This window comes from Panthera leo, chromosome B4 (assembly GCF_018350215.1).
Source record: "Panthera leo isolate Ple1 chromosome B4, P.leo_Ple1_pat1.1, whole genome shotgun sequence".
In the NCBI taxonomy this organism is placed as follows: domain Eukaryota; kingdom Metazoa; phylum Chordata; class Mammalia; order Carnivora; family Felidae; genus Panthera; species Panthera leo.
This window is the reverse complement of record NC_056685.1, coordinates 54,114,148-54,126,181: the sequence shown is the minus strand read 5'-3', so window position 1 is coordinate 54,126,181 and position 12,034 is coordinate 54,114,148. Positions and strand designations below refer to the sequence as shown.

At 39.7% G+C, this 12,034-nt stretch overlaps 1 pseudogene; it reads left to right on the top strand.

Moving 5' to 3' along the window:
* Positions 1–588: 588 nt before the first annotated feature.
* The window catches only part of LOC122224319, a 49,636-nt pseudogene continuing 38,190 nt past the window's right edge, over positions 589–12,034 (top strand).

Sequence of the window (12,034 nt, the reverse complement as noted above, 5' to 3'; positions counted from 1 at the left end):
TTTAATTTTATTCCTTGAGTGATAGAAAACATGGGTGAGGAGACAGGGATGGATGGTGGTGATAGAGGAACCTAGTAGGAAATTCTGGAAGAGGCAGCTGGGGGAGGGGGGGATGCGGTGCTCCTATCTTTGTTCAAAGAATTGCTGAATGGGCTCTTTAGCTGGATCTGGGACTGGCCTCTGAATCACCACAGGCTGGGCTCCACCTGGCTCCCCCCCACCTCCTCCTGCCAATCAGCACTTTCTCCATACCCAGAACCCTAGAGAGTTTATTTACTTCTAAATTCACATCTTTTGCAAACAAAGTCTCCAATGAAGGCCCCCCATTTAAGTCCTCACTCCACCAACGCACCTAGATATGGCCCCACTTGTCTCCCATTGGCTACTCCCAGCTTACCACCAGGACTGCAGCTAATCTATCTAGTGCACCCTTTCCCACACTTTTCATGTATCCCGCCTCCCCAGTGGCCCCACCTCCTAGAGGGCCTGCCTTCCAGGGCCCCTGCTAAGATCCAATCTAAGTCCTGATTCTGGCTTGCCAAGCTCCTTACCTCTCCCTGGGTTTGACTTGCACTTTCTTCTCAGGTCTTTCCCCTCTGAGGCAGAACAAGTCCATGGGTAAGTGATTTATCCTTATATAGAGCTGGCAAGAAAATGGAAACAGAGCCAGAGAGCAGGGCTGGACTTGGAATGCACCTAGCTATGGAAGCCTTGTGGGGTTTCTAGCCCCCATGGCTAGACTGTGGATTGCAGGGTGCAGACCAGAGGCCTTGTGCATTTGGGAAGACAACTAGGTTTGAGGGGTTAGAGTGATTTAGAGCCCTACACTCTGTTCCCCTCCTGACCACTGAGGTTCTCAGCTCTGCTGAGGAAAATATGAGTTAGGGGAGGTTATTCCTTGGTGCTTCTCCTCCAGAGTCCTTCCTACCTCTTTGTCCTGCCCTCCCTCCTGGCCTTTTTTACTGACCTGGTGCAGATCTTGGTTTCTTCATCTTTGTGTTTCCCACAGGGCACAGCACTTAGTCTACTTAGACATGCTCTTTGAATGAAGGAAGATTCTTTACCTGACTTTCCTGCCACCTTCATGTTTCTTTATACTTTCTCATTTGATATTCTGAAAGTCTCTATATCATATCTTCTTATATCTTCTTAGGGAGAGCATTGGTGTGGACTTTTCAGAAGAGCAGGTCCAGTGTGATAAGGTGGTTCCCCATCACCAAGCTCCAAGCTTAAGGAGCTAGATATCTATTTTTACAGCTGCTGGAGGTATCTCCCTGGCTTTCTTATCTAATTTTAAAAAGTTGTGGTAGGCATTGATTATAGGCTAGTTCAGGTTGTAAGAGGAAAGATTACTATGTTCCCTTGGGGTGTAGCTGCCTAGTGATCTTTAAAACACTTTATGAAGGCTTTTATGAAGTCTCAAATATATTGAGTCAATCTTGAATAAACCTTGAAATTTGATGGCTCTGTTCTTTCTCTTTGAATCTGTCAATTTTATGTATATGATAGGCATATTTGTTGATAGATAAAATGGGGGTGCTCAACACCCCCCAACCACCATGTACACTATGGGCTGTATCCTAACACTAGAGCCAAGAAAACACTTCTGCATGCATGACACCCATTTTACTGATTATGTGTGGCAAATGTTTATTTCTATGTTGTCTTTCTCTTTCCCTCTAGCAGTTCTTGGGCAACTTCTCTCCATTATCAACTGATACATGTTATATGCTTCCAAAGGCAGATTCTCTTTAACCCTAGTTTAAGCAAAATCATGTGCAAAGGCCAATTTCCTTCACCAAGTATCTTCTGAATTGAAAATATGATTTTTGAATCATATTTTTTTGATGTATCCTCATCCATTTTTTCTTTTATTATCACTGAAATCACAAAGCATACTGGAAATCGGAAAAAAAAGTAGGGAAGAAAGATAAACAGTGTCCCTTGAAAAGTGTTGGTGGAGGCTCTTTGTTGTAGATTGTGTTTCCTGAGCTGGGGTGAGATAGATGGGTCTTGGTGGAGAAGTGATGTAAATCCATATTTGGATAACAACTCAGAATTTAGAGGCATGATACAACTTTCATGTGACTCAGATGATCTGGTGTCTTCCCTACAACAAACAAAACAATTAACTTTCCAAGAGAGATGGTGACAATGTGGAGCAGCCACCTAGGGCTGTGAGAAGAACCAAGCAAAATCTGTTGAGGAAGGACATAAAGAAATAGCTTAATCCTTACATGGGAGAGCAGAAGGACACGTTTGAAGATATGAAGGAATATAACCAGAGATAATCGACCTTTCCTAAGACACCTTGTGTGCATTGTATTACTGAGGGTACATGATGAGAGGAGGTACAAAGAAGAATAAGCCACGGCCTCTGACCACTCACAACTGCTAGTCTGAAAGTGGAGATGGACTGTAGTTATAGTTGGGACCACTGGACAGATTTCTAGATTCTTGCTTACAAGGAAAGGAAGGCTTTGGGGGGAAACCAAAGGTTCCTTGAAAAAAAAAAATGAATGTGGATCAGTGCTCATTGTAGACAAAGGGAATCATATGTTACAGCTGTAATTTGGAAAATAAGGCAGAGAGGCATTTGGATTTTCTTCTGCTGCTTTCACCTGAGTACTTTTATTAGGTGTTCTCTGTTGACAGGATTTGAGGTTGAGAAAAGGGAGTAGAGAATCATAGGGAGAAGTAGAGGAAAAATTGTATTTCACTGTTGAAATCAATGTATCACATAATTTTCTAATCCCTTAATTGCACTCCCTTCTCGGATTTTCCCAGCTCTCTTTCTGATTCTTGCTTGGAAATTCTAATTCTGATTATTCCTGGTAGCCCTTCTAGTTTCTGAAGACCTCTAGAAGCAGAAGCTCAGGCTTTTCTGATTTGTCAAGTTCATCATATGTTTTAGATAGTAATAGAAATGTTAAGAATTTCCAAAACTGGATTATGACTGAAACTACATCTGTAAATGTGTCAAAATCATGAATGAGAAACATTTCATTTCACTCTGTCTTCTCTACAGTTATCCCAGAGGGACTAAGAAAAGCTGCTTTGTTCACAACCATACAAGAATGATACTAGAAAATATGGAGTCTATACAGCCTCTAGAGAAGCTCTGGCTATCTGATTATTTATATAAATAATAGTGCAATGATACTAGTATGATGTCTGCATGTGTCAGGAAATCCATAGGTATTATGGGAAGTAAGCAAAATGTTTTGTTCTATGACTACAGAGATTTGGTCTACATCTGGCTGGTTGGATTTGGTCTACATACAGTTGGCCTGGAGCATGTTATTTTTCATCATGATGGGTTTTCACTGACTTGGAAATTCTGCCTCTGCCAGACTGGGAGGTGGTTTGAGAGGGGTAGTGCTAGCAGTAGTAATGTAGGTAGGTGAGTTGGAGGAGGTGGCTGTGTTTCTTCTTGGTCTAATGAGCAGACAGTTTGGAGACTGCCATGCTTTCTAGTTCAAATTTTGGTTGCACATAGTAATGTTTACTTGCAGAATTAGGGTTTGCAGCATTATTGAGTGATAATGAAGTAGGTTCTACCTTAAGGATTTTTTATTTTAGAAAGGAATGCAAATCTTCTTCCAGGTAACATGCAAAATGAATACAGAGCAAAGTAAGGTTATAGATGGAGGATGCCTGGTAAGTGATCTGTTTGGTGAAGTTTTTCTCTGAAGACTCTTGGGAGATAAGATTGATACTTATTTTCTTTATTATGAGCTGAATTTGGTTACTTCAGATTTCTTGCCAACCTTTCAGGAAAGCTATGTTTCTCCAGGGAAAAAGTTACACATTTATTACTACTGAAATGGTTTCTCTCTCTTTTCCTCTTTGGCACAGACCAAGACTGATAATTATTATTATTGTTGTTGTTATTATTATTACATTTACATCTATATCTGTATTAATATCTATAACAAATATTTACCTGGATCTCTTTAGTTTGGCAAGCTGAATTTACTGGTTTAAGGTGTTTTGGAATTCGTTTTGTGGTTTTGGTGGGGGAGCATGGAAGGAAAGCCTGAAAGAGGCTCTAAGCTTTGGATCCTGGCCACACTGAAGATGTAGCTTGAACTGATATTTTCCTGGGAAACAGTTACACGTTTTGCCAGCGTGGGGTAATTTCCACTTCTTCCATGAGGCTTCTCAGGCTCACCCATGGTGCACAAAAGATACTCACATTTTTTTAATTTAAATTCAAGTTAGTTGACATACAGTGTAGTCTTGGTTTCAGAAGTAAAACCCAGTGATTCAACTCTTACATATGACACCCAGTGCTCATTGCAAAAAGTTTCCTCATTAATGCCCATTACCCATCTAACCATTCTTCCCCCACCCACCTTCCCTCCAGCAACCCTCAGTTTGTTCTCTGTATTTAAGATTCTCTTATGGTTTGCCTCCCTGTTTTTATCTTAATTTTTCTTCCCTTCCCCTATGTTTATCTGTTGTGTTTCTCAAATTCCACATGAGTTAAATTGTATGATAGCTGTCTTTTTCTGACTGACTTATTTTGCTTATTACACTCTGGTTTCATCCACATCGTTGCAAATGACAAGATTTCATTTGTTTTCATCGCCAAGTAGTATTCTATTGTGTGTGCATGTGTGTGTGTGTGTGTGTGTGAGTGTGTGTGTGTGTGTGTGTGTGTATAGATAGATAGATAGATATAGATATAGATATATAGATATATAGATATATACATGTATATGTACACATATACATATACATACACACACACACATCTTTATCCATTCATCAGTCAGTGGACATTTAGAGCTACAAGAAACAATCCTAAATTTTTTATGGAACTTCAAAAGACCCCAAATAGCTAAAGTAATATTGAAAAAGAAAACCAAAGCTGGAGGCACCACAATTTCAGACTTTAAGCTGTATTACGAAGCTGTAATAATCAAAGCAGTGTAGTATTGGCACAAAAACAGACATGTAGATCTATAGACTAGAATATAGGACCCAGAAATGTGTGTGTGTGTGTGTGTGTGTGTGTGTGTGTGTGTGTGTGTGTGTGTAAAACCAACTATCTTCGACAAAGCAGGAAAGAGTATTCAATGTAAAAAAGATAGTCTCTTTAGTAAATGGTGCTGGGACAACTGGATAGCAGCATGCAGAAAAATGAAACTGGACCACTTTCTTACACCATACACAGCAATAAATTCAAAATGGATCAAAGACCTAAATGTGAAATAAGAAACCATCAAAACCATAGATGAGAAAACAAGCAGCAGCCTCTTTGACTTCAGCTGCAGCAACTTCTTACTTGACCTGTCTACAGAGGCAAGGGAAATAAAAAGAAAAATAAACTATCGGGACCTCATCAAGTTACTCACTTTCTTGCCACCAGTGGAAAATGTGGTCCTTCCTACTCTTACCTTCCATCAAGTAGGAAGCCCTCTGTGATCTTGACATGCCCTTGTGTTGACTGTTGCTTTTTGCTTTAAATACCCTTCCTAGTTCAGTTTATGTATCTTTTATGTATTTTGGAAAGTTATGAATTGTTCACAAAAAGCCTCTATTGTACATTCCCAGAAAGTGAATTCTCTTTTTCCCATCATTATCTTGCACTGTGTGTAACTGAGTGCATGATGATTTGAGGGTAATGTTGATTGTGTTGATAATTATGGGGGAATGTTGCATTTCCTTGAGTTCTTTTGCGCGAAGAATCAGTGTGGTGCATGGATTTTCTAATTTGGAATTTGTGTATTTATTTATTCTTAGTTGAAATCTGATCTTTAATAAATTGAACCCAGACTTTCTCACTTAGAAACATCTTGTGGTTTCAGCTTGGGAAACCATCCAATTTCTCACTTTAGACCCTACCCAAGTACATAGAACCCAACTGTGTAATTATTTATAGACAGTACAAGAAAAATGGTAGCAAATACAGGGCATTCTTTTCTCTGGGAGCTTACACTATAAGGGCATTTCATGGATACTTCCCTATCCTCCTGAATGAAGTCCTATTCTACACACCAGTCAATGATTTGACTATATTCCCACTCCTCTCTTAAGCAGGTTAGCCTCAAATGTAGTTATTGCAGTTTGAGTATTGTGTCATTTTGCCTAATGTCAAAGCACTAGGTGACTTGTTTTCCAAATAAATTAAAATGGTGGAAGTAATAAGATTCTGTGTTGTCTGTCTGTTCAGTTGTCTCACCTCAGGGGATGACACTGGTGCAAACCATGATCAGTTGACTTTGGTTACTTCCTCTGTGCTTTAACTTTGTTGTGGTGAAGGAAATTTGGGCCTTAGTTTTTGTGTCAGATCTCTGACACCACTAAACTGGGCTGTAGATCCTGAGGTACTTCCTTGGCTGTGGCCAGTTAATTCTTTGTACCTCAGGATTCAGCTGGGGAAGGAAAGGCAAGCTGAGGGCATCATCAGGCAGAAACTCTGTTCCTCAGCTCCACCTCGCCATCTACTACTTATACTCTCTAACTGGGTTTTCTTCCAATGCAAAGTTCTAGGCCAGTGAGTTTACCACTGGAGATTAGTGAGGGGAGAACAGGGGTCAAAGAGAGCACACTGGAGAGATCATATATCTATTTATAGGTGTGGACAAAGAAGCTTCCAGAAGGAGGGTCCGTTGAACAGGGTTTGGAAACAGTGTGTTCTAGGAAAAGAAGGACAATCTATGAGGGCTGCTGCCAATGCCAACAAGATGTGCATGTGTGGGGAAAGATTTGTCCTGTTCAAGCAGGAGCCACAGAAAAGTTTAGTAGTAGGAGTAAGTGCTATAAGAACAGTGAAAATAAAACCCTGGAAATACAATCTTAGAAGTTTGGATTTGATAGAGAGCAGGAAACTCAGGTGTGTGTGTGTGTGTGTGTGTGTGTGTGTGTGTGTGTTTAAAACTTAAATAAAGTGTTATTTTTTCCAGGAGGGTAGAGAATAGCCACACTTCAGTTATCTGCTGAATGTAGTGATCAGGAAGAATGTGAATTAGGGCTTTATCCTGCTTCAAAGGCAGCACTCTCTGATGGCTGCTGGGTGAATCTGAGTGACAGCTGTGAGGATCTCATTGTTCTGAGTTACCAAATTTATGGACTGAGAGGGGGTATCAGGGAGTATGGCATGAGGCTGGCCCTAGATATGCAGTATTTGAAAACCATAGAAACCTACTAGGTAGGGTCTAGTGTGGACATGGTGCTAAATGTCTAAGTGACTTCATGTCAGCTGAATTGAATTTAGGGTAAGGTTGGTGATCCCCAAATATCTGAAACCAATGAGTTCACTTGGAATTTCTTAGATTTATTACAAATTTTTATGCAATTTCCCTGAATAAAGTCAGGATTCTTAGAGGCTAGTTTGTTAATTCCTTTATTTCTGGACATATTTGGGATTTTCTTCCTATTGAAACTAACATATAGAGGCAATCCTTTATCTTTTCTGTTGATCTTCCTATACTTACAGCATGTTCAGAATACTGATTATTCCTTACCTCAAGTTATTCATGAATAATTTTTAAAAAATAATGAGGATATCAAAAAATAGACAAGGAGGTCTTACCGATACCTGATGTCCATTGGTCTTTGTGATTCTTTCCATTGGTGACTAATAAATACTAACGTACTCTGTGCTAGGAGCACAGAGTTGGTCACAAATTAGGGGCAAAATATATATTATACTAGGTCAGGTCTCTAGTTGTCAACAACCAAGCCAGAATGATCAACCTGACATAACTAAAATCCTTTTCACTAGAATCACCCTGCAATTTTAGCTCTGGAATTGGGTTAATCATATTTTGGAGTGACTGGGCTAGCTGTAATTTTTCTGGTACTTGTTCTTCTGGATTAAGGATAAACAGAAGATTGCCATTCTCTGAAAACCATTCCCAGTCTATTTTTGATTGGAAGCCAAGACTGGAGAACAAATGGCCAGGTGAATTAGGAAGCTTAAAAAAATGTTTTGTTAAACTATCCTCATTAAACTGACACCTGCTTCCTACCCTCCTTTGTCCCAGTTGGGGCTGTTCTTTATGACATATTTTTTCCTAATGGTGGAAGCTGGTAGCATCTGGAAGCCACAGATGTTGGCTGAGGTTTGGGAAGGCCAAACCTATAGTTATTTAGGTTATCAGGAAAATTGTAACCATCTTTCTGCCATTGGGCTCCCATTTTAGAAAATGTCTGCTCCCCACCCCATCTTCCTTTACATAATGAGAATCAAGGTTTCATTATTTTCTCTAACACTCTCTAACTGCACTACTGATAGATCTTTTTATTCTTAAGTATGAGGCAGTGACCAGAAAATATTTGGAATAGAATGATAAAGAAATAGGATTATGAAAGTAGTCTCAGGAGGGGGACTTATATTTGCCATTTAGGGATCTATTATCCTCTATTTCCACTAAACCCTAAACAAATGGGCATGGGCTGAAGTTTCAGGCAGGAATTACAATTAGCTGTAAAATCATATCTGGGAACTATTGGAGTAGGCTAAGGGATGCTTTGGCATCTCTCTTGGCATCTAAAACATAGTCTGGAGACATTTTGGCCATAGATTAGGTTTGGATTTCAGCAAGACATGGTTTAGATGTAGCTTTCAGACTTAATGGTCCCGGTAATTCTAACTCTGTCCTATAAGTATGTATTTGAGAGGAGAAGGAAGACATTGGCATAGGGTAACCTGGGCAAAAAAATAAGAACTGGGTCAAATATTCCCTTAATAGCCATGCCCTAGAGTCTTGATTCTTTGTGGAGGTAGGGTGCTGCCTTTGAAGCAACAAAGAGCCAAGTTCAAATTCCAAGTTCAAATACTGGCTATATGAGCTGGGTACAGTTCTCTCAGTCTCTCAGTCTTTAAAGTAGAGTAATAATACCTATGCCATTGGGCTGTTATTGGGATAAATGTGTACATTACTCACAGCTCAACAAATCTGGTTCTTTTCTTACCCTCTCTCCATATATCTCTAAACCTTGCACATATACATCATACCCCTATTTGCCAGATACCATTTTTCTCTGCCTTCAGTCTCTGCACATGTTTCCCAATGCCTCCAGAGTTCAAGTCTAGGGCTTTGGTTTATTAGTTTGTGTTAATTCCACGAAATGACAATAAGACTATGGAATTTTTACAACCATACTAACATGAACCAAGATTGTGATTTCTTTCCAGGCACTTTTTTTCTGACAATTTTGGTTGTAAATCAAAGACAAGGGAGTTCTATATTACCCACTATTCTGATATAAAGGTCCTGATTTGTGGCTAGAACATTCTGGGTAGGAATTAGCTCCAACCAAAGGTGATGACAAGCTTGTTTGTAAAGGACATTCAGAGAAGGAGAATCCATAACACTTACTGCTCAGACATTCTTTTATTCCTCCTACCTTTTTAGATTGAAAAATATCAAACCTACAGAATGTTGCAAGAATAGTATAATTAACACCCATTTATCTTTTACCAAGATTGAGCAACTGTTAACACTTTGACATATTTGTTTGCCTACTCTAATGGGGTGTGTGTGTGTGTGTGTGTGTGTGTGTAAAATATGATCCTTATTCAGTTTACTAACTGTGCATTTTTAGGTAGAATGTTTCTCCTTGATTCAGGTTCAATCCATGGTTTTGCATTGCATTTCATTGTCACATCTCTTTATTCTCCTTTAATCTGCAACAGTCCCTCAGCCTGTCATTCCTTATATGGACAGTTTTCAATAGCACAGGTGAGTTCTTTCATAGAAAGTGAACTTTCTGTAGAAAGTTGTTTGTAGACTGATCATTTTTATCATCAGATTCAGGTTACACATTCAGGGCACGAATATTACATAAGAACATGTTAAAGACAATGAGTGCCAGATAGGAAAGGAACATGTGTTTTTCCTCCATATTGTGCTTGTAATATCAAACGCTAGTATGGGCAATTGGAAGGTGCTTAATATTTTTTGAATGAATGAATGAGTGAATGACCCAAGACTTTCACTGCCATTTAGGTCTATTATTTTTATTCTTGAGGAAAGAAGGAGGAGCAGACTTCTCCTATATCCTAGTCCTGTTTTATCATATGTTTGAAGAGTTAAAGGTAACCTGGGACCTCTGTAATGATTCCACAGAGAGAGGAAATGAGATGAGACTATGATGTAAGGCAAGCTGTGGAGTCTCTATCCTGGTGGTGGGTGGTGATGATAGTATGTTGAGAGTGGAAGATGAATAAGGTGATCCTCAGCTGGAGAGTAACACAGCACACAAAATCTAGGAGTACATGGCCTGTGTCCTTGCCGATAAAAATTAGTTATTTATGTTTCCATATTTTACTATACTTCCCTTCCCTAACCCCAATTTGAATCCTAAGACTGTCATAGTGAATATCAATTTCTGCCCTTCCTCCTTTCCCATCAGGGATAACCCATAATTCTCTCCTTCTCTACCCTACATCTCCCCCACTTCCCACACATGCAAGGTGTATTTTCTAACATTTATAAACAATGGTTTTTGGCCGTTCTCTCCAGCCTATTTGTTATTGAGGATGTGTATAACTGCTCGGACTTCTCATTTTGATGTAGAGCTTTCATTCCTGTCCTGAGGGGAAGTGAAGTTATGACGGGTACTCTATGCCTCTCAGAAATGTGGTTTCAGGCTTTCTTTGTGGGCCATCTCTCTTCAGCTCTGAGCATCTCAGACATTTCTGTCCTTCCTGAGGCATCTGGGGCTTGGGACTGGATTCCTCTATTTAATTCTGCAAGGCTTTGTGAGTGCCTGATGCACATGGTTCCTGCCCCCTTCCTGAGAGTCCACCTACCCCTGTCTTTGCAGTCCTTAATTTCACCTAGACCTAGAAAATAAACTCCCTTTATCTGCATGTCAGCTCTTGATTATCCACAGTACGGTGGGAAAAAAAAAAAAAAAAAAAACTAAAAGAGTGAGTGACACTAAAATGACTTTTGTTTGATATTTAAGTGATGGACTCCTGCCTAGAGATACTCTAGAAAGTGAACAGCTTCAGTGAAAGCAGTCTGTCATATTACTCTTCCATAGGTGGCTATATGGTATCTCTGCTTTGGCATGTAGGGAGAGGCAGAGGCAAGAACACAGCTTATTCAGCCCTCATGGTGTTGTCAGAAGCCCCAGACATCTATTGAGAACTCTGCAAAACTTGTCTCCACACCTTGTTTTCAAACTCTGGAGGAGGCCTTTCCTTAGTCTGAGAACACAGTACTTAGTTCACATAACAGGAAAATCAGTGGGCAACCTATGAAACTATCACTTTTTCTAGGGTTTCCATCTCACCTAGAGTCAAACGGCCAAAGTCCTCACAATAACTCTCAGACCCTACCTGAAGGATCAGGCTTCCTGCTTTCTCTCTGACCTCATCCCCTACTGCTACCCCCTCACTCACTCTGTCCTGGCCCACAGGCCTCCTTTTTATTCCTCAAAATAACCTCTTAGTATCACTTCACACCCGTTAAGGTGACTGCTATTAAAAAAAAAAAGTCAGAGGATAACAAGTGTTGGTGAGGAAGTAGAGAAAGTGGGACACTTTTGCACTGCTGGCAGTACGATGATTTCTCAAAAAATTACCTACACAATTACCATATGATCCAGCAATCCCACTTCTAGGTATACAGCCCAAAGAATTGAAGGCAGGGACTCAAAAAGATATTTGCAAACCCATGTTCATAATAGCATTACTCAAAACTGCCAAAAGGTGAAATAACCCACATGCCTATCAGTGGATGGATGCATAAGCAAGGTGTGGGATATATACACAATGGAATATTATTCAGCCTTACAGAGGAAGGGCATTATGACACATATTACAATGAATGAACCTTCAATATATTATGCTAAGTGAAATAAGCTGGCCACAAAAGGAAAATATTGCATGAATCCACTTATGTGAAGGAAGCCCATTTCAACACCCAGACCAAAACACACCTAGCATCTATCATCATTTATTTGATTTGTGTGTGTTTTGTTTTTAATATTATAATAATAATTTATTTTAATTTAAATTTGGTGAGCTCTTTATAGATTTTGGATAATAGCCATTTGTCCGATATGT